The sequence below is a fragment of the Scyliorhinus torazame genome, chromosome X (genome assembly GCF_047496885.1).
Source record: "Scyliorhinus torazame isolate Kashiwa2021f chromosome X, sScyTor2.1, whole genome shotgun sequence".
NCBI lineage: Eukaryota > Metazoa > Chordata > Chondrichthyes > Carcharhiniformes > Scyliorhinidae > Scyliorhinus > Scyliorhinus torazame.
Window position 1 is genome coordinate 19,567,998 of NC_092738.1, and position 20,171 is coordinate 19,588,168.

General features: G+C 44.9%; 1 protein-coding gene across 3 annotated transcripts in view; it reads right to left on the bottom strand.

The window, feature by feature from the left end:
- Positions 1-20,171, bottom strand: part of asic1b (acid-sensing (proton-gated) ion channel 1b) — a 1,118,762-nt gene that overhangs the window by 541,452 nt on the left and 557,139 nt on the right. The window lies entirely within an intron of this gene.

Here is a 20,171-nt window from a genome sequence, read left to right on the forward strand (position 1 = left end):
AAACATGTTCACAACTTTCCTTGACTGCATTCACAGAAGAGAGTGCATTATTTCAAAGACTGGTTTCTAAATAGCTCAGAATGTCAAATCCCCTTTGCGAACACAACAGAGAGTAAATACAACTTAGCCAGCCATATATCATCACCTATCGAGATGTTTCAAGATTGAGGACCTTCGAGAGCCCAGGGACAATTTCCACCAGTGTTTTCCCACTTTATAACAGAGGCTTTCTTCTTCAAACCTTGCTGACCAGGCAATTACATAACTCCAGTACAATTTCCGGACATGCATTTTGTGTATCCTTCACTACTGGCTTCAAGATTGTCTATTTAATATTGCAGAATAAAGAGCCCCAAAAAACCCAGACACAGTTTGTCCTTGTTAAAAGAGATACAGCACCATTTGCTCCACTCATCAAGTGTTATTGAGATCCAATGTTGCCACTATTTGTGTGGGCTTCCAAGCACAATGCTGCTTGTAGCTATGTATTTCACACTGTAGACTTAGATATGAACATACATCTGATGAAAAATCCAGAATATATTCATCAGTTTCCATCTAGAGCATTATACATCAAACCAAATCACCAGCAGTAACTCCATCACGCGGCTCCTATCCCCACTGTTTCCAGGACCCGACTGTTACGGTGCCAGTCTGCCCTCTCTACCACCTGGCAGTCAGTTTGGGTGGTCTCAAACCAGTTGCCAGTGAGCATGGGAAACAGCAGATAATTGCCCTTGTTGACCACATTCTGCCAATCTGGGTCAAAGAGAGCATTGGATTGCTGTCTTGGAAGATTATTCAGAATGTATTTGTCTGCAACTGGCTCCTTGGGACTTTCTTCAAGTTCAACAAGGTTGAGCATGTTCGTGCTGAGAAACTGAGCACTTCCCTTGCTCAAGGCACCCAAACACGCCCATATGTGGCATAACGCGGTTAGATACAGAACAACGCTTTCTCTTCCCTGACCCAACAATGTGCCTCAGTCGAGTTGCAACTCCAAAGAGCATCGAACAAGTGGGCCAAAGTGACGTTTTTCAATCTCCCACATTCCTATCCAATCTCATTTAATGGAACATCTTTATCGTTAACAGTCAAAGAAGACTTTCCACTCCGTCAGTCTTGAATGGATTATACCATAGGGCCTCTAAGGATACAATGAGATTCATAGTATTACGGGCCTGGGTTTAGAGAACCCCAAAGTGTATCATGGAGTTCACCTGACCCACAACTTTTAATAGATTGTGGTTATGGGGAGCACATGGCCCACTCTACAGGTGTGATGCAACAGAGATCTAAAGTACTTTTAAAACAAAACAATGTTTATTATATGAATCCAGTTAACATTTTATAAACACACAGTAAACATCTGAGCAACTATCAACTCAAATACTTACCCCAAAGAATACAGTACTCTATAAGTCACAAAGAAAAAGAACAAAGAACAAAGAATAGCAGCTATGAGCTTCGGTCCTCCAAGCCCGTGCCGACCATGCTGCCCGTCGAAACTAAAATCTTCTACACTTCCTGGGTCCGTATCCCTCTATTCCCATCCTATTCATATATTTGTCAAGATGCCCCTTGAACGTCACTATCGTCCCTGCTTCCACCACCTCATCCGGCAGCGAGTTCCAGGCACCCACTGTTATACAAAGAACAAAGAACAAAGAAATGTACAGCACAGGAACAGGCCCTTCGGCCCTCCAAGCCCGTGCCGACCATACTGCCCGACTAAACTACAATCTTCTACACTTCCTGGGTCCGTATCCTTCTATTCCCATCCTATTCATATATTTGTCAATCTTAAATGTCCCTATCGTCCCTGCCTCCACTACCTCCTCCGGTAGTGAGTTCCAGGCACCCACTACCCTCTGCGTAAAAAACTTGCCTCGTACATCTACTCTAAACTTTGCCCCTCTCACCTTAAACCTATGCCCCCTAGTAATTGACCCCTCTACCCTGGGGAAAAGCCTCTGACTATCCACTCTGTCTATGCCCCTCATAATTTTGTATACCTCTATCAGGTCGCCCCTCAACCTCCTTCGTTCCAGTGAGAACAAACAGAGTTTATTCAATCGCTCCTCATAGCTTATGCCCTCCATACCAGGCAACATTCTGGTAAATCTCTTCTGCACCCTCTCTAAAGCCTCCACATCCTTCTGGTAGTGTGGCGACCAGAATTGAACACTATACTCCAAGTGTGGCCTAACTAAGGTTCTATACAGCTGCAACATGACTTGCCAATTCTTATACTCAATGCCCCGGCCAATGAAGGCAAGCATGCCGTATGCCTTCTTGACTACCTTCTCCACCTGTGTAGCCCCTTTCAGTGATCTGTGGACCTGTACTCCTAGATCTCTTTGACTTTCAATACTCTTGAGGGTTCTACCATTCACTGTATATTCCCTACCTGCATTAGCCCTTCCAAAATGCATTACCTCACATTTGTCCAGGTTAAACTCCATCTGCCATCTCTCCGCCCAAGTCTCCAGACAATCTAAATCCTGCTGTATCCTCAGACAGTCCTCATCGCTATCCGCAATTCCACCAACCTTTGTGTCGTCTGCAAACTTACTAATCAGACCAGTTACATTTTCCTCCAAATCATTTATATATACTACAAAGAGCAAAGGTCCCAGCACTGATCCCTGTGGAACACCACTGGTCACAGCCCTCCAATTAGAAAAGCATCCCTCCATTGCTACCCTCTGCCTTCTATGGCCTAGCCAGTTCTGTATCCACCTTGCCAGTTCACCCCTGATCCCGTGTGACTTCACCTTTTGTACTAGTCTACCATGAGGGACCTTGTCAAAGGCCTTACTGAAGTCCATATAGACAACATCTACTGCCCTACCTGCATCAATCATCTTAGTGACCTCCTCGAAAAACTCTATCAAGTTAGTGAGACACGACCTCCCCTTCACAAAACCGTGCTGCCTCTCACTAATACGTCCATTTGCTTCCAAATGGGAGTAGATCCTGTCTCGAAGAATTCTCTCCAGTAATTTCCCTACCACTGAAGTAAGGCTCACCGGCCTGTAGTTCCCGGGATTATCCCTGCCACCCTTCTTAAACAGAGGAACAACATTGGCTATTCTCCAGTCCTCCGGGACATCCCCTGAAGACAGCGAGGATCCAAAGATTTCTGTCAAGGCCTCAGCAATTTCCTCTCCAGCCTCCTTCAGTATTCTGGGGTAGATCCCATCCGGCCCTGGGGACTTATCTACCTTAATATTTTTTAAGACACCCAACACCTCGTCTTTTTGGATCACAATGTGACCCAGGCTATCTACACCCCCTTCTCCAGACTCAACATCTACCAATTCCTTCTCTTTGGTGAATACTGATGCAAAGTATTCATTTAGTACCTCGCCCATTTCCTCTGGCTCCACACATAGATTCCCTTGCCTATCCTTCAGTGGGCCAACCCTTTCCCTGGCTACCCTCTTGCTTTTTATGTAAGTGTAAAAAGCCTTGGGATTTTCCTTAACCCTATTTGCCAATGACTTTTCATGACCCCTTCTAGCCCTCCTGACTCCCTGCTTAAGTTCCTTCCTACTTTCCTTATATGCCACACAGGCTTCGTCTGTTCCCAGCCTTTTAGCCCTGACAAATGCCTCCTTTTTCTTTTTGACGAGGCCTTTACGTTTAGCTGCTGTTGTATAAAGAGTCAAAGGTTCTGCTCCTTTTCCACAAACACCTTTAATTTACTTCAACAGGCTCTGCACAAAGCTCTAACATCACATCATCTGACACAAAGGCCACTTGAAGCCCCTTTACATATCAGTGTCAATTATTGGATACTTAACATAAATGAGACAACTAATTGAAATGTCTCTTAACCCATTACTTAACAGTCTCCTCTTCCTTGGAGAAAAAAATAATGAGGTGAAAACAAAATTAAAAGAAACTCAAAAACACACACGCAATTTCCCCCCTTCTCTTTTTTTCATTTTTGGAAGAAAACAAAACAGTCACAGAAACAGGCACCCTTCAGTAACAATATCCAAAAGTTTCTGTGAGCTAGTCCCTCTTTTTGTAAAACAGTCTGACAATTGATAGCTACTGTCAACCCATTTAATTTTTGCTATTTCCCCTCTGTCCAACATCTGCTTCAAACTTGCGATGTCTATCCTTAACCTTTTTTCATTGACACTTTGTAGAGTGCACATTTTCCCACAGGGATTTATTGTCAATTTGACATTCAATAGGCATATTACCCAAATCCCCTAATCCCAAAATTTCTGTCAATATCTGAGATATATAAAAGGCCATATCCACCGCCTCTACAAGGCTTAACGTCTCAGCAGCCAAAGTGCTTTGGTGCACTCTCCTTATTTTCTTGTTTCCCACACAAGAAGGCAACATTTACCATTGTTCCCCAAAAGGAAAATTATAAAACCTCCTGCGCTTGAAACCCCATCACATAAATTTGCATAGGACGCATCACTATAAACTATGAGTTTCAAGTGCCTAAGGTCACCTAAAACCGGGAACCTCAAAATACACTCCTGCATTTTTAGTTTGACCAACGCTGTATTTGCTCTTATTATGGGCGGGATTCTACACTCCCGCGCCGAAGTGGCCGCGCTGTCGTGAACGCCGTTGAGGTTCACGACGGCGCGAAACGGCCCCGATCCCGACCGATTCAGGCGCTGACAATGGGCTAGGATCGGGGCCGTGTCATCTACATGCGCCAGGCCTTGTCGCCCGCGTAAAGGCGGCGCCGCATAGATGATGCGGTCGGCGCCGCATAACTGGCGTCATCCGCGCATGCGCGGGTTGGCCAGCGCCAACCCGCGCATGCGTGGTTGCCGTCCTCTCTAAGTCCGCCCTGCAAGAAGATGGCGGACGGATCTTGCGGGGCCGCGGAAGGAAGGAGGTCCTCCTTCAGAGAGGACGGCCTGATGATCGGTGGGCACTGATCGCGGGCCACCACACATTTAAGGTACCCCCCGGTGCAGGATCCACCCTCGCCCCCCCGCAGGCCGCCCCCCAGCGTTCATGCACCGTTCACGATGGCAGTGACCATGTGTGGATGGCGCCGGGGGGAACCCGCAGTTTTGGCCTGGCCGCTCGGCCCATCCGGGCTTCAGAATAGCGGGGGTGCCGGAGAATCGCCATTTTGGGTGTCTCCGGCCTGCGGCCCGCGGAACTCGACCAGGCCGTTCCCGCCGCTTGGGAGAATCGTGGGAGGACGTCGGACCGGCGTCCCGGGAAATTTTGGCGGCCCAGGCTATTCTCCCAACCGACGTGGGAGTGGAGAATCTCGCCCAGAGTCTTCCATTTTGGGATCATTCATTTTTGTACTCAACTCTAAGACATCAAAACTCACGTCCAGTCTAGTCTGTCTACCTAACCAATTCAGTTGCCCTATTAAACTTCGCAGTTGCTCTTTTTCCATCTTTGAAACCATTGCGTCTTTTTGTGAAACTCGCCGACGACTAATTGCTATTGGGCTGATGCTTTCCAAATAAGATTGCTGGCGAAAAGTTGCCCCGAACTTAGCCTGTCCGATTTCCAGTCCAATATATTTAAATGCACCGGAAGCCTGACTTCCAACCCTGAATTCTTTCCTCAAACCAGAGATCACAATAGCTTCAAAATCACTAGTCCCACTCCACAAAAAATCATCGACATACATCATAAAAATGCCAGAAAGATTTCCTTTATAGTGCCAGTAAAACATTGTCGGGTCTGCTTTCAACTGGCAACAGCCTAACTTTAACAAAACTGACCTGACCGAAAAATACCAGACTCCAGACGCATCATTTAATCCATATACACATTTGTTCAACTTCCAGAGTACCCCTTCTGTGTTAACTGCTTCTTTAGGAGGACGGAGAAAAATGTCTCTCTGGAGCTGATGCCCCTGCAAAAAGGCAGCTTTTATATCTATAGATTTGCATTCCCATGCCTTTCTGGCTAATAGAGCCAAGAAGATCTTTAAAATAACCTTTCCTGCCGTAGGTGAATCTACCCTTAAATCCTGATCTTCTAAGTTTTCTTCAAATCCCTTCGCCACAAGCCTGACCTTTGCCTTATAAGTTCCATCCGGAAGAACCTTTTCTGTGCAAATCCATATGTGGGATAGAGCTCTTTGTCCCCTATCCGGTACTTCCGTGTATACCCCAAATTCACTCCAACTATGCAGTTCTTGCTGTTTGGCATCTTTGATAACGTTTTCATCGAACTTTGGATACTGTCGGGGGGGATAGCCTATCAGGGGAAAACAGCAGCAGCCAGAGCAGTGGCACCACGGCTGGCTCTGATGTTCAGAAGGGAGGGTCAAAGCGCAGAAGAGGAATAGTAATAGGGGACTCTATAGTCAGGGGCACAGATAGGCGCTTCTGTGGACGTGAAAGAGACTCCAGGATGGTATGTTGCCTCCCTGGTGCCAGGGTCCAGGATGTCTCCGAACAGGTAGAGGGCATCCTGAAGGGGGAGGGCAAACAGGCAGAGGTCGTTGTACATATTGGTACTAACGACATAGGCAGGAAGGGGCATGAGGTCCTGCAGCAGGAGTTCAGGGAGCTAGGCAGAAAGTTAATAGACAGGACATCTAGGGTTGTAATCTCGGGATTACTCCCTGTGCCACGTGCCAGTGAGGCTAGAAATAGGAAGATAGAGCAGCTAAACATGTGGCTAAACAGCTGGTGTAGGAGAGAGGGTTTCCGTTATCTGGACCACTGGGAGCTCTTCCGGGGCAGGTGTGACCTATATAAGAAGGACGGGTTGCATCTAAACTGGAGAGGCATAAATATCCTGGCCGCGAGGTTTACTAGTGTCACACGGGAGGGTTTAAACTAGTATGGCAGGGGGGTGGGCACGGGAGCAATAGGTCAGAAGGTGAGAGCATTGAGGGAGAACTAGGGAATAGGGACAGTGTGGCTCTGAGGCAGAGCAGACAGGGAGAAGTTGCTGAACACAGCGGGTCTGGTGGCCTGAAGTGCATATGTTTTAATGCAAGTAGTATTACGGGTAAGGCAGATGAACTTAGAGCTTGGATTAGTACTTGGAACTATGATGTTGTTGCCATTACAGAGACCTGGTTGAGGGAAGGGCAGGATTGGCAGCTAAACGTTCCAGGATTTAGATGTTTCAGGTGGGATAGAGGGGGATGTAAAAGGGGTGGCGGAGTTGCGCTACTGGTTCGGGAGGATATCACTGCTGTACTACGGGAGGACACCTCAGAGGGCAGTGAGGCTATATGGGTAGAGATCAGGAATAAGAAGGGTGCAGTCACAATGTTGGGGGTTTACTACAGGCCTCCCAACAGCCAGCGGGAGATAGAGGAGAAGATAGGTAGACAGATTTTGGAAAAGAGTAAAAACAACAGGGTTGTGGTGATGGGAGACTTCAACTTCCCCAATATTGACTGGGACTCACTTAGTGCCAGGGGCTTAGACGGGGCAGAGTTTGTAAGGAGCATCCAGGAGGGCTTCTTAAAACAATATGTAGACAGTCCAACTAGGGAAGGGGCGGTGCTGGACCTGGTATTGGGGAATGAGCCCAGCCAGGTGGTAGAGGTTTCAGTAGGGGAGCATTTCGGGAACAGTGACCACAATTCAATAAGTTTTAAAGTGCTGGTGGACAAGAATAAGAGTGGTCCTAGGATGAATGTGCCAAATTGGGGGAAGGCTAATTATAACAATATTAGGCGGGAACTGAAGAACCTAGATTGGGGGCGGATGTTTGAGGGCAAATCAACATCTGACATGTGGGAGGCTTTCAAGTGTCAGTTGAAAGAAATTCAGGACCGGCATGTTCCTGTGAGGAAGAAGGATAAATACGGCAATTTTCGGGAACCTTGGATAACGAGAGATATTGTAGGCCTCGTCAAAAAGAAAAAGGAGGCATTTGTCAGGGCTAAAAGGCTGGGAACAGACAAAGCCTGTGTGGAATATAAGGAAAGTAGGAAGGAACTTAAGCAAGGGGTCAGGAGGCTAGAAGGGGTCACGAAAAGTCATTGGCAAATAGGGTTAAGGAAAATCCCAAGGCTTTTTACACGTACATAAAAAGCAAGAGGGTAGCCAGGGAAAGGGTTGGCCCACTGAAGGATAGGCAAGGGAATCTATGTGTGGAGCCAGAGGAAATGGGATGAATACTTTGCATCAGTATTCACCAAAGAGAAGGAATTGGTAGATGTTGAGTCTGGAGAAGGGTGTGTAGATAGCCTGGGTCACATTGAGATCCAAAAAGACGAGGTGTTGGGCGTCTTAAAAAATATTAAGGTAGATAGGGCCTGATGGGATCTACCCCAGAATACTGAAGGAGGCTGGAGAGGAAATTGCTGAGGCCTTGACAGAAATCTTTGGATCCTCAGGTCTTCAGGTGATGTCCCGGAGGACTGGAGAATAGCCAATGTTGTTCCTCTGTTTAAGAAGGGTAGCAAGGATAATCCAGGGAACTACAGGCCGGTGAGCCTTACTTCAGTGGTAGGGAAATTACTGGAGAGAATTCTTTGAGACAGGATCTACTCCCATTTGGAAGCAAATGGACGTATTAGGGAGAGGCAGCATGGTTTTGTGAAGGGGAGGTCATGTCTCACTAACTTGATAGAGTTTTTCGAGGAGGTCACAAAGATGATTGATGCAGGTAGGGCAGTGGATGTTGTCTATATGGACTTCAGTAAGGCCTTTGACAAGGTCCCTCATGGTAGACTAGTACAAAAGGTGAAGTCACACGGGATCAGGGGTGAGCTGGCAAGGTGGATACAGAACTGGCTAGGTCATAGAAGGCAGAGAGGAGCAATGGAAGGATGCTTTTCTAATTGGAGGGCTGTGACCAGTGGTGTTCCGCAGGGATCAGTGCTGGGACCTTTGCTGTTTGTAGTATATATAAATGATTTGGAGGAAAATGTAACTGGTCTGATTAGTAAGTTTGCAGACGACACAAAGGTTGGTGGAATTGCGGATAGCGATGAGGACTGTCAGAGGATACAGCAGGATTTAGATTGTTTGGAGACTTGGGCGGAGAGATGGCAGATGGAGTTTAATCTGGACAAATGTGAGGTAATGCATTTTGGAAGGTCTAATGCAGGTAGGGAATATACAGTGAATGGTAGAACCCTCAAGAGTATTGAATGTCAAGAGATCTAGGTGTACAGGTCCACAGGTCACTGAAAGGGGCAACACAGGTGGAGAAGGTAGTCAAGAAGGCATACGGCATGCTTGCCTTCATTGGCCGGGACATTGAGTATAAGAATTGGCAAGTCATGTTCTAGCTGTATAGAACCTTAGTTAGGCTACACTTGGAGTATAGTGTTCAATTCTGGTCGCCACACTACCAGAAGGATGTGGAGGCTTTAGAGAGGGTGCAGAAGAGATTTACCAGAATGTTGCCTGGTATGGAGGGCATTAGCTATGAGGAGCGGTTGAATAAACTCAGTTTGTTCTCACTGGAACGACGGAGGTTGAGGAGCGACCTGATAGAGGTCTACAAAATTATGAGGGGCATAGACAGAGTGGATAGTCAGAGGCTTTTCCCCAGGGTAGAGGGGTCAATTACAAGGGGGCATAGGTTTAAGGTGGGAGGGGCAAGGTTTAGAGTAGATGTACGAGGCAAGTTTTTTACACAGAGGGTAGTGGGTGCCTCGAACTCGCTGCCGGAGGAGGTGGTGGAAGCAGGGACGATAGAGACATTTAAGGGGCATCTTGTCAAATACATGAATAGGATGGGAATAGAGGGATACGGACCCAGGAAGTGTAGAAGATTGTAGTTTAGTCGGGCAGCATGGTCGGCATGGGCTTGGAGGGCCGAAGGGTCTGTTCCTGTGCAGTCCTTTTCTTTGTTATTGGAAGCCACCAAAATCTCACGTGCATGTGGGCTTCTACTCCTATTAATATTTGTAGTATTACTCATGTTCTGAGACCTTGATAAACTACGTCCCCTCTCCTGCCTGGTATCTCGTTCTGTACTACTGCTGCTTGATCTTTACCTTCTACTGTGGGATGTCCTTTCAATAGTTCGCGACCTTTTCCTGTGGACCTGTTCACTATCCAATGTACTATCTGAACTGGCACTGCGTTTCTGTGCCCTCCATTTTTGAACTTCATGTTCCCAATCCATTGTCTTGTCTCCCTCCCCTGAATGCTGTACATTCAACCAATGATTATACTTTCTAGTGGCCTTCCCTGCTCTACTAATAATAGTTGCATCCTTCCATTGACTAGACCCTTCAGGCAAGTATGTCACTTTTGTACCAACTTTTGGCGGTTGTCCTTTCGGAAAAATTTCCTGTTCTAAATCATCAGAAGTGTTGTGTTCCTCTACAGAAACCCTGTTTATATCAGTTAACTGGCCCTCATAGTTCTGTAACACGTGCGTACCAGATGACCCTGGTTCCTTGTCATGTCTGTCTGCTCTGTCTAAATTTGAAAATTTGTAATCTGTACCCATTATCCTTGATGGATGTACCCTAACAGTTTGATTGCCATGTTGCAAAATAATTGTTTTGCCATCTATGCCAATGATCTTCCCTGAGCCTTTCCATTCATTAAAATTGTCTCTTTTATAATATACTATGTCTCCTTGCTGAAAAACGGTATTTGATGGCCGTACGTTATGCCTCAAAGCTCTGCGAATTCTTTCAGAGACTTCTGCTTCCAAAAAAGCTTTTCTACTGCTATGTAATGCATTTAAATGCTCAGCAAAGGCAGAGCTAATTATAGTCCCTTCCCAAGCTGGAGACTGGTCATCCAAAATGGACGGAATTTTAGGATTTCTACCAAAAACTAATTGACAAGGACTATAGCCCCCAACCATCTGCAATGAATTCTTTGCATGTACCGCCCATGCTAAAGCTAAATTTAGCTTGCAGTTTGTTCTATCTGCCATAATTTTCCAGAGCATGTCATCTATTACCGCATGGTTTCTTTCACACACACCATTACTAAATGGGCTTTCTGCAGCCATATTCCGAACTGTGATATTCACGTTTTCACACATATCCCTAAACTCATCATTAGCAAATTCTCCCCCATTGTCCGTAAGGAATTTTGCCGGTGGGCCCATTCCTGTCCCTATCCATTTTTCCAATATTGGTCCAGAATTACTCTCTTTTCTTTACTTCGTACAATTGTTGATTGACTAAATCTGGTTGCTAAATCTACAAAATGCAAAATAAATATATTATTGGCTTTGTCCCAGATCTTAAGGTCCATGGCCACAATGTCGTTAAAATCCCTGGCCAAAGGTAGGGTTACTATCGGTCGTGCTGGTGTCCTTCTGTACTTCCTACAAACTTCACAGCGATCACTAACCTATTCTATTAGCTTAGTATAGTCTTCATCCCTTACCCCTGCATCCTTTATACATTTTTCAGCCTCCGAGGAGACGGATGCGCAAATTGCCTATGCAGTTTTAACAACAAGCTTTTTATCAGCTAAAGTCTCATTTTCAACTGCCGTTAACACATCCTTAACCACTCTACTTGAAATATTATTTGTCAGTAATGGAATACGATAGTGTCCCGACTGTGTAAATTGTAAGTCCACCGTCTTTCCAAAAACAGTTGCCTATCCTGTTCCATATCCAGTTTCATGTGTGCTTTCTTCATCGACGGTCTGCTCAGAAGCAAAGGTATCTCACTTGATACAACATCCGCGCTAATGAAATGATTCACTCCGGCAATATTGCAAGGGATCACCACTCTTTTCAACGACTTCAGAGTATTATCATCCCCAAACCTGAAACTTGTGGCACTTTCAAATTCCTTAACCTTGTTACGATTTTCAGCATTCAAGGAGTCCAGGTAACATTTTAACCAGTCAATTCCACACACAGTAGATGTGCAGCCACTGTCCAATACAGCACAATTGAAGGATTCTGCAACCAACACCCTCATTACCGGCGTAAAACTGCTTGTCAATAGGACAATGCCTTCTTCCTGGTCACTATCTTTTTCCTCCTCTGACTTCCGTGTCATGTGTCGCTTCAAACACTCTATTATAACGAGTTGGATAGTTGAAAGCAGAATGGTATTGAGAGTCACATCGAAAACATCGATTTATCATGCCCCGTGCATTTCTGGGGTTCATCTTCCTATTGTAGGTCCTAACTGGGTTTCTGTCTTCGTAATTTCCGGCTCCAGATCTCCTTCTATAGTCTTGAGCCCTGTTCGTAGCCATACGATTTTGCCATCCTGTTAGTAGTGTATCTTCCATATTCTGTTTTATTGCAGGCTGACCTATTCGGGTCATCAGAGCCATCGGAATCGAATGGTTCCCCAGAAACTTTTTTAAAGCTTCTGTCATCTGATCAAATAAGGTATCCTTATCTGCAAACTGAACTCCTGTCAAAACCAGGAGCCTATCCATGTTGCTCACTCTAGCACAGTCAAGTAATTTAAAGGCCAACACAGAGTGTGGAAATTCCAGGTTGTGTTTCTGCAGCCTTTTATATAGTCTGCCAAATTCCATTATATAGTCTTCAATGGAGAAATCCTCTATTTTCCAGAACCTATCAAAATCTGATATTGCTTCAAATGTACTTAACAAATAAATCTTATCCAAATAACAAAATAGAGTCTGCAGACCTTCTTCTGAGTCTAACTCTTCCAGTTCCAGTTCAGAAAACACTTTGCTCGGATTTTACTGTCATAAGGTAGAGAAAGAGCCAATGCCATACCTTGTTTTCTCTTTCCCAAGGCCACATAACTACTACACTTCTCTATTGGTTGTATGATCCCCTTTCAGAAAATAAGGGGGGTAGTCATATCCAGCCATCTTTATCCTCGGTTCAGTCATATGTCTTTGTTTGTTTGTTTTTTCTTCTCACTCACTCCTTGGTTTGGTCTGTAAAAGTTGTATCTTTCAACACTTCACATTTTCACAGCAACCATCCTCTGCTACCAATTGTTATACGTTTAGCTGCTTTGTATAAAGAGTCAAAAGTTCTGCTCCTTTTCCACAAACACCTTTAATTTACTTCAACAGACTCTGCACAAAATTCTAACATCAAATCACCTGACACAAAGGCCACCTGAAGCCCCTTTACGTACCAATGTCAATTATTGGATACTTAACATAAATGAGACAACTAATTGGAATGTCTCTTCACCCATTACTTAACACCCACTACCCTCGGTGTAAAAAACTTGTCTCTTAATCCTTAACCTTTAATCTTTCCTAGCAACATCCACAAGACAAATACCCTCTTTAACAAAGACAGCAGGTTTAAATTCTCTACTGAGAGCCGTTATCACTTTTAAATTAGCAAGTGAACTGAAGACATTCTTTTCCTGCAGAGAGAGATCAAAATTACACCTTGTTTGGCTGGATACAGCTCCAATTCTGAAAACTAAACTAAACACACACTGTAGCTGCCAGCTCAAAAATGAAAGTAAAAGCAGACAGACAACCCAGCTCCACCCACACTCTGCCATCACTGCAGCTATTTGATAAACACCCATTTCTTAAAGGTACTCTCACATGACAATAGAATCATAGACGGTTTACAGCACAGAAAGATGCCATTTGGCCCATCGTGTCTGTGCGAGCTGAAGAATGAGCCCCCCCCAGCCTATCCCACTTTCCAGCATTTGATTCATAACCTTGCACGTTACAGCACTTCAGTTACACATCCAGACACTTTTCAAATGAGTTGAGAGTTTGTGCCTCTACTACCCTTTCAGGCAGTGAATTCCAGACCCCCACAACCCTCTGGGTGAAAATAGTTTCCTCATCTCCCCTCTAATCTTTCTCCCAATCATTTTTTATCTGTGCCCTCCCTCCCCAATCACTGACCTCTCTCCGAATGTCCATAGGTCCCTCCCATCCACTCTATCCAGGTCCCTCACAACTTTTTACATCTCAATCAAATCTCCCCTCAGCCTCCTCAGTTCCATGGAGAACAACCCCAGCCTCTCCAAACTGTCCTTATAGCCGCTATTCTCCAGTGCTGGGTGGCAACATCCTGGTAAATCTCCTCTGCACCCTCTCTCATGCAGTGACATCCTTCCTGTCATGAGGTGACCAGTACTCAAGTTGTGGCCTAACTACAGTTCCAGCATAACCTCTCTGTTTTTATATTCTGTGCCATGGCTAATAAAAGAAAGGATTCCATCTGCCTTCTTAACCATCTTATCGTCCTGCCCTGCTACCTCCAGTGATCTGTGGACATTCACTCCAAGATATCTCACTTCCTCGACACCGCTCAATAACGTCCCATTTATTGTATAATCCTTTGCCGAGTTTGACCTCCCAAATACATCACCTCACACTTCACTGGGCTGAATTCCATTTGCCACTCCCCCCCTCCCCCCCCCTCACCCCCCACCCCCCCCCCCCCACCTGACCAGTCCATTGATATCTTCCTGCAGTCTACAGCTATCCTCCTCGTTATCAACCGCGCAGCGAATTTCTGGGTCGTAGGCAAACCTCTTGATCATTTCTCCCTATATTTAAGTCCAAATCATTAATCTGTACCACAAAAAGCAGCAGAGCTGGTATCGAGCCACAGGGAACCCCACTGGAGAAATGGCAAATTATCTAACCCACGATACCACCACACCACATGACCCAGAAACATTTAAAATAAAAACATGGCAAGTTCATTTTGCATGTCAATCCAAAGTGACAAGATAAACATGTTTGCGAGCACAATCAAATGACCAATGTACACCATGGAAACAGATGGAGTTCTGTTGGAACTGGTCCAGTAATTAGGCTCTGAGGCAGAACTGTTAACAATGGACAAAGATCTTCCGACAAAAGACAATCTGCTCCTCCGAAAGGCTGGGCTGTTCCTACTCCCCCCCCCTCCCACCCGACTCACACACGCTACTCAGTGCTGTGTGTTGTGAAGTGTACGATTCTGTTGCTAAAGAGTGGCTGTGTTTGAACTCTCCTATCTCTTTACGGCACAACTTTCTGATTGCTGAATCCGAGGTGAAGCAGAGTTCAATTGCCGGGGGGCTGGTTAGCTCAGGTGGTCTGAGATGTGGAGGGACGGCAACAGCGTGGGTTAAATTCCCGCACCGGCTGAGGTTATTCACAAAGGCCCCGTTTCCTCAACCTTGCCTGAGGTGTGGTGATCCTCAAGTTAAATCACCACCAGTCAACTCTCCCCCTCAAAATTGAAAGCAGCCTGTGGGCATCTGGGACTATCGAAACATTTACATTTACGGTGAGGGAAATTTGCGGGATGGAAGCTCAGTACAAACATCCAGCTCCAGGTCAGAGGGAAAAACACAGCCTGATCTGACTGGCTTCCCCTGCAGTTTTATAATCCTTTTCTTTTTTTTTTTAAATTTAGTGTACCCAATTCATTTTTTCCAATTAAGGGGCAATTTAGCGTGGCCAATCCACCTACCCTGTACATCTTTGGGTTGTGGGGGTGAAACCCACGCAGACACGGGGAGAATGTGCAAACTCCACACGGACAGTGACCCAGGGCCGGGATTCGAACCCGGGTCCTCAGCGCCGTAGGCAACAATGCTAACCATTGTGCCACCATGCTGCCTTTATAATCCTTTTCACACTTTCTGGGGCAACAGATGCTCTCCGAATTTTAAATCAGATTAATGTAACCAGCACCAGAAGTGAAAAGACCGATGTTAACAACTCTTCTGCAAATGGTCACAGTAACATGAGCCTGATGACATCGTCACTCACTCCAAACTTTCTGGGATTAATCTTTATGAAACCATGTACAATTTCAAATTGATAACTATCCGCACATGGAAGTTTTAAGGTTAATATCTCACTGATGTAGAAACAAAGATACTATGGACAAGGGCTCGAAACATTGGCGGATACAATTGATAACACTGGACTAGCTGCAATTGCCAGGTTTTGCTTCACTTTTAAGAACTCGGCAATGGAAGAAGTTTCATTTCTTCAATTGGGCATCCAAGAGAATTTGCCAATCGAGGACGTCACCATCGGATCCTTCTGGTAATGATTGAAGTCAAATCCTGACAGGATCGTGTCAGTAAGATGAGGCAAAGTTGTGACATGAAACTGTTATATTCTCTAAGTGTCGCAAAGAGGAAAGTTTGAAGGTGCCACACTCTTGGATTTTTACAAACACGGTGAGAGGTTTATTAGGAGTTGTTGCTCTTACAATCCAAGATGAAGCCCGTGCAAAACACTCTGCTGATGTCACGGCAGATCACATGACACTTCACCAGAAAGGATGTGTTCTCTGAATAATAACACCCCTCCCCTTTACGTCATTAGTACAACAACACTTCCTTTACATTTTTACAACAGATTCACTTATGCAATATCTCTTCACATATAAACAACTGAATAAGAGTCACTCAGGTGGACGTCTATTTTGGGTTGTATTCGATGTTCTGGAACCTGACTACTTTGAGGACTTGGAAGATTCCTCTTTTGGTGGTACCACCTGGGAAATTACTCCAGTGTCCATCTCTATAGGTATTGGTTAATCCTCAGAATCTGGACTTGTCTCTGTGTTTGGTGTCTGTCCAGGAGTATCACTGCTGAGATTTTCCGATGGAAATACTTCCTGGGAAGTTTTGGCAATTTCACTTTGTGAAGCTCGGAGTTGGTCAGTACGACGTTGGCAAACTTTTTCATCATCTGTCTGTACGGTGTAAGATATTGGACCTATCTTTGCTAGGGTAACAGCAGGTACTCATTTCTCACTGCTGGTGTAGCTTCTAGCTCGCACTCACTCTCCCTGAGTGAATACTCAGTTTTTAGAGTTTTGCTCCCTCCTAGCAATCTGTGCTTGTTGTCGTTTGACAATCTCAAGTATCAGGTGGAGTTGACAAATCAAACTGTGTTCGCAGTTTCCTTTTGAACAGCAGCATTGCTGGTGAACTCTGTGTAGTTGCGTGTGCAGTGTTCCTGTAAGACATTAAGAATTTGTTAGGACAGAACGGTGGCACAGTGGATAGCACTGCTGCCTCACGCCGCTGAGGTCCCAGGTTCGATCCCGGCTCTGGGTGACTGTCCGTGTGAAGTTTGCACATTCTCCCCCTGTTCGCGTGGGTTTCGCCCCCACAACCCAAAAAGATGTGCAGGGTAGGTGGATTGGCCACGCTAAATTTCCCCTTAATTGGAAAAAATGAATTGGATACTCTAAATTTATAAAAAAGAAAAGAATTTGTTCACTCTTCCTGCCAATGAACTTTGGTCCTTTGCTGCCTTGACGGAATGTTTAAGTGACTTTACAAATTGATTGGACAATCCATTTGTTGCAGGATGTTACAGAGCTGACTTTATGGGCTGTACTCCATTCCCTCTTAAGTAGTCTTCGAACCCCTCTTTGAAAGTGAACTGAGGACCACTGTCACTGACCACCTGCTCCGGTGTACCAAATCTTGTGACTATTTCGTCCAACTTCTCAATAGTCTGTTCTGTCATCGTGGATTTCATAATCCCGACTTCTGGCCATTTAGAGTGTGCGTCCACAATCACTCAGAACATGTGATCGTCCAGTGGACCAGCATAGTCTATGTGTATTCTCTGCCATGGCTGTGTCGGCCATTCCCACAGAGGTAATGGTTGTAATGGTGGAGTGTTCCTTAGTTTTACACAGGACTGACATTGCCCCACTTTCTCTTTGATTTGAGCATCTAATCCTGGCCACCAAAAATAACTGCATGCCAATTCCTTCATCCTGACCATATCAGGATGTCCCTCATGCAGTTGTCAAGGACTTTACTACGCAAGCACGAAGGAATAATCACTCGGATTCCCCTTAATAAAACTCCATTCTGGACTGTCAACTCAAGTTTTCTTGTGATGTAGGGCTTGAGGTCCGGGTGTTCCTTCTGAACATCTGACAGCCTTCCTTTTTGGACATATCCACCACCGTCCCCATCACTGATCCGTTCTTGTGTATCTCTGAACTTGAGATGAAGTCACGGGTACATTATCCACGAGCGAGAAATATATGATGTGACAAAATGTTCTTCAGGTTCTTGTTTGATTTGTGATGACAATCTTGACAAAGCATCAGCATTTGCATGTTGCTCCGATTTACGGTATTGGATATCGAATGTAAGTACCAAGAGTATCAAAGACCATCTTTGTAACCTACTAGCTGCCAAAGAAGGTATACCTTTATAAGGCTCAAAGATTGTCGTCAAGGGTCGATAATCTGTCAAGACAGTAAAATGACACCCATAAAGATAGTGGTGAAACCCTGAAAATGATGCTGAAAACCTCTTTTTCTAGCTGAGCATAATTCATTTCTTTACTAGTCAGAGTTCGTGAAGCAAATGCTGTCGGTCGTTCCTTTCCTGACGGCATTATGTGTGAGATAACTGCACCAACCCCATAAGGTGACGCATCGCAAGCAAGTTGTAACTTCAGCTTTGGATTGAAGTGGACCAACAGCTCTGACTTCTTTAAGCCATTTTCTACCGCACTGTATGCACTTTCATACTCTTCTGACCAGTGCCATGCCTGTTTGGCACATAGGAAAGTGTGTAAAGGCTTCAATCGTGTTGCTAAATTCGGAACAAATTTGCGAAAATAATTGATTTATCCCAGAAACTACCTCAGTTGTGTCATATTTTGAGGACGTGGTGCTTCTGAGATTTCGGTTATCTTTTCGGCTCCTTGTGTAAGCCATTTTATCGATGATGTGACTCAAATAATTTACGGGTGTCTTGAAAATGTCACCTTTTTCCTTTTTAACTCAGAGTTTGGTTTCAGGTAGATGTTTCAGAGTAGCTTTCAAGTTCTTCAAGTGTTCCTGTTCACTTGGGTTGGTGATGAGGATGTCATCCAGATAACATTGCACCCCAGTTTGCCCACTCAGAATTTGATCCATGGACCTCTGAAACAGACCAGGAGCAGATGTTATTCCAAATGGACATTTCCTGCAATGGAGGAGACCTTTGCATCACGATAGTAAGTAGAGGCTGTGATTTTGTAGCCAGATTCACCTGTAAATACGTCTGTGATAGATCCATTTTACTGAATTCCTGCCCTCCAGAGTCCAGCAAACAAGTCTTCATTCAGTGGCAGTGGATGGTGATCTGTGCACAATACTGGGTTAATAGTTGTTTTAAAATCTCCACATAGTCTCACTGAGCCATCACATTTTAATACAGGAACTACTGGTGTTGCCCAATCACTTGTAACAACTGGTTCATTGACTCCTGTTTGGACTACTCTTTCTAGTTCTTTGACTTTTGGCCTGATGGTGTATGGTACAGTTCTAGCTTTGAGACATTTTGGCGTACTGTCTGGCTTTACTTTGAGTTGAACTTCAATTCCTGTCCTTGAGCCCAGTGGATCTTCAAACACCTTCTTATACTTCTCCCGAAGTTGTTGTCAGACATTCTTTGACTCAACTAGTTGATTCACTGCTCCCCAGTTGAGTTTAATTTTTCCCAACCATGTTCTACGAAATAAAGCAGGAATGTTTTCACGGACAACGTGAAGGGGCAATTCCATTGTTTGTCCATTTACCTCTACTGATACCATAATATATCCTTTTACAGGTATGGCCTCTTCTGTGTATGACCTTAGGATAACATGTGTTGTTTTTAAAGGCATATGCTTCAACTTCTGATTATAAATTGTTTCAGGAATCAATGATACAGCTGCCATTTGACTTGGTTACCATCAGGTTTTGGGAATGCTCAGAAACATTGTTGATCACCCCAAACTGACAAGCCACCTAGTTTCAGCTCCTGAGGGGTCTTGAATTCTGTCCACCAACTTGCAGACATGGCTAGTCTACTTAGAGGTGTTTCTTTTTCTTGCACATCTTTGGTGTTTATAAAATCTGCCTAGCCCAGCGTGCTTTGGCAATATGGTCCATTTTGCCACAGTTTTTGCACTTATTTTTCTTACTGCAGCATTCCCTCACTGCGTGTCCAACCTGTGTACATCAATGACATGGTTGTACCCTTGCAGCCTTGTTTCTGATGGTCTCCATTTTGTGGATCTCCGATCCAGACACTATCTGTGAAGCTTCTTTTGTTGCCAGCTCCAAAGACAAGGCAACCTCTACAGCAGATCTGAGAGTTACGTCGCTTACAGTAAGCAGCTTTCGCTGAACATAAGAACTAGGAGAAGGAGTAGGCCATCTGGCCCCTCGAGCCTACTCCGCCATTCAATGAGATCACGGCTGATCTTTTGTGGACTCAGCTCCACTTTCCGGCCCGAACACCATAACCCTTAATCCCTTTATTCTTCAAAAAACTATCTATCTTTATCTTAAAAACATTTAAT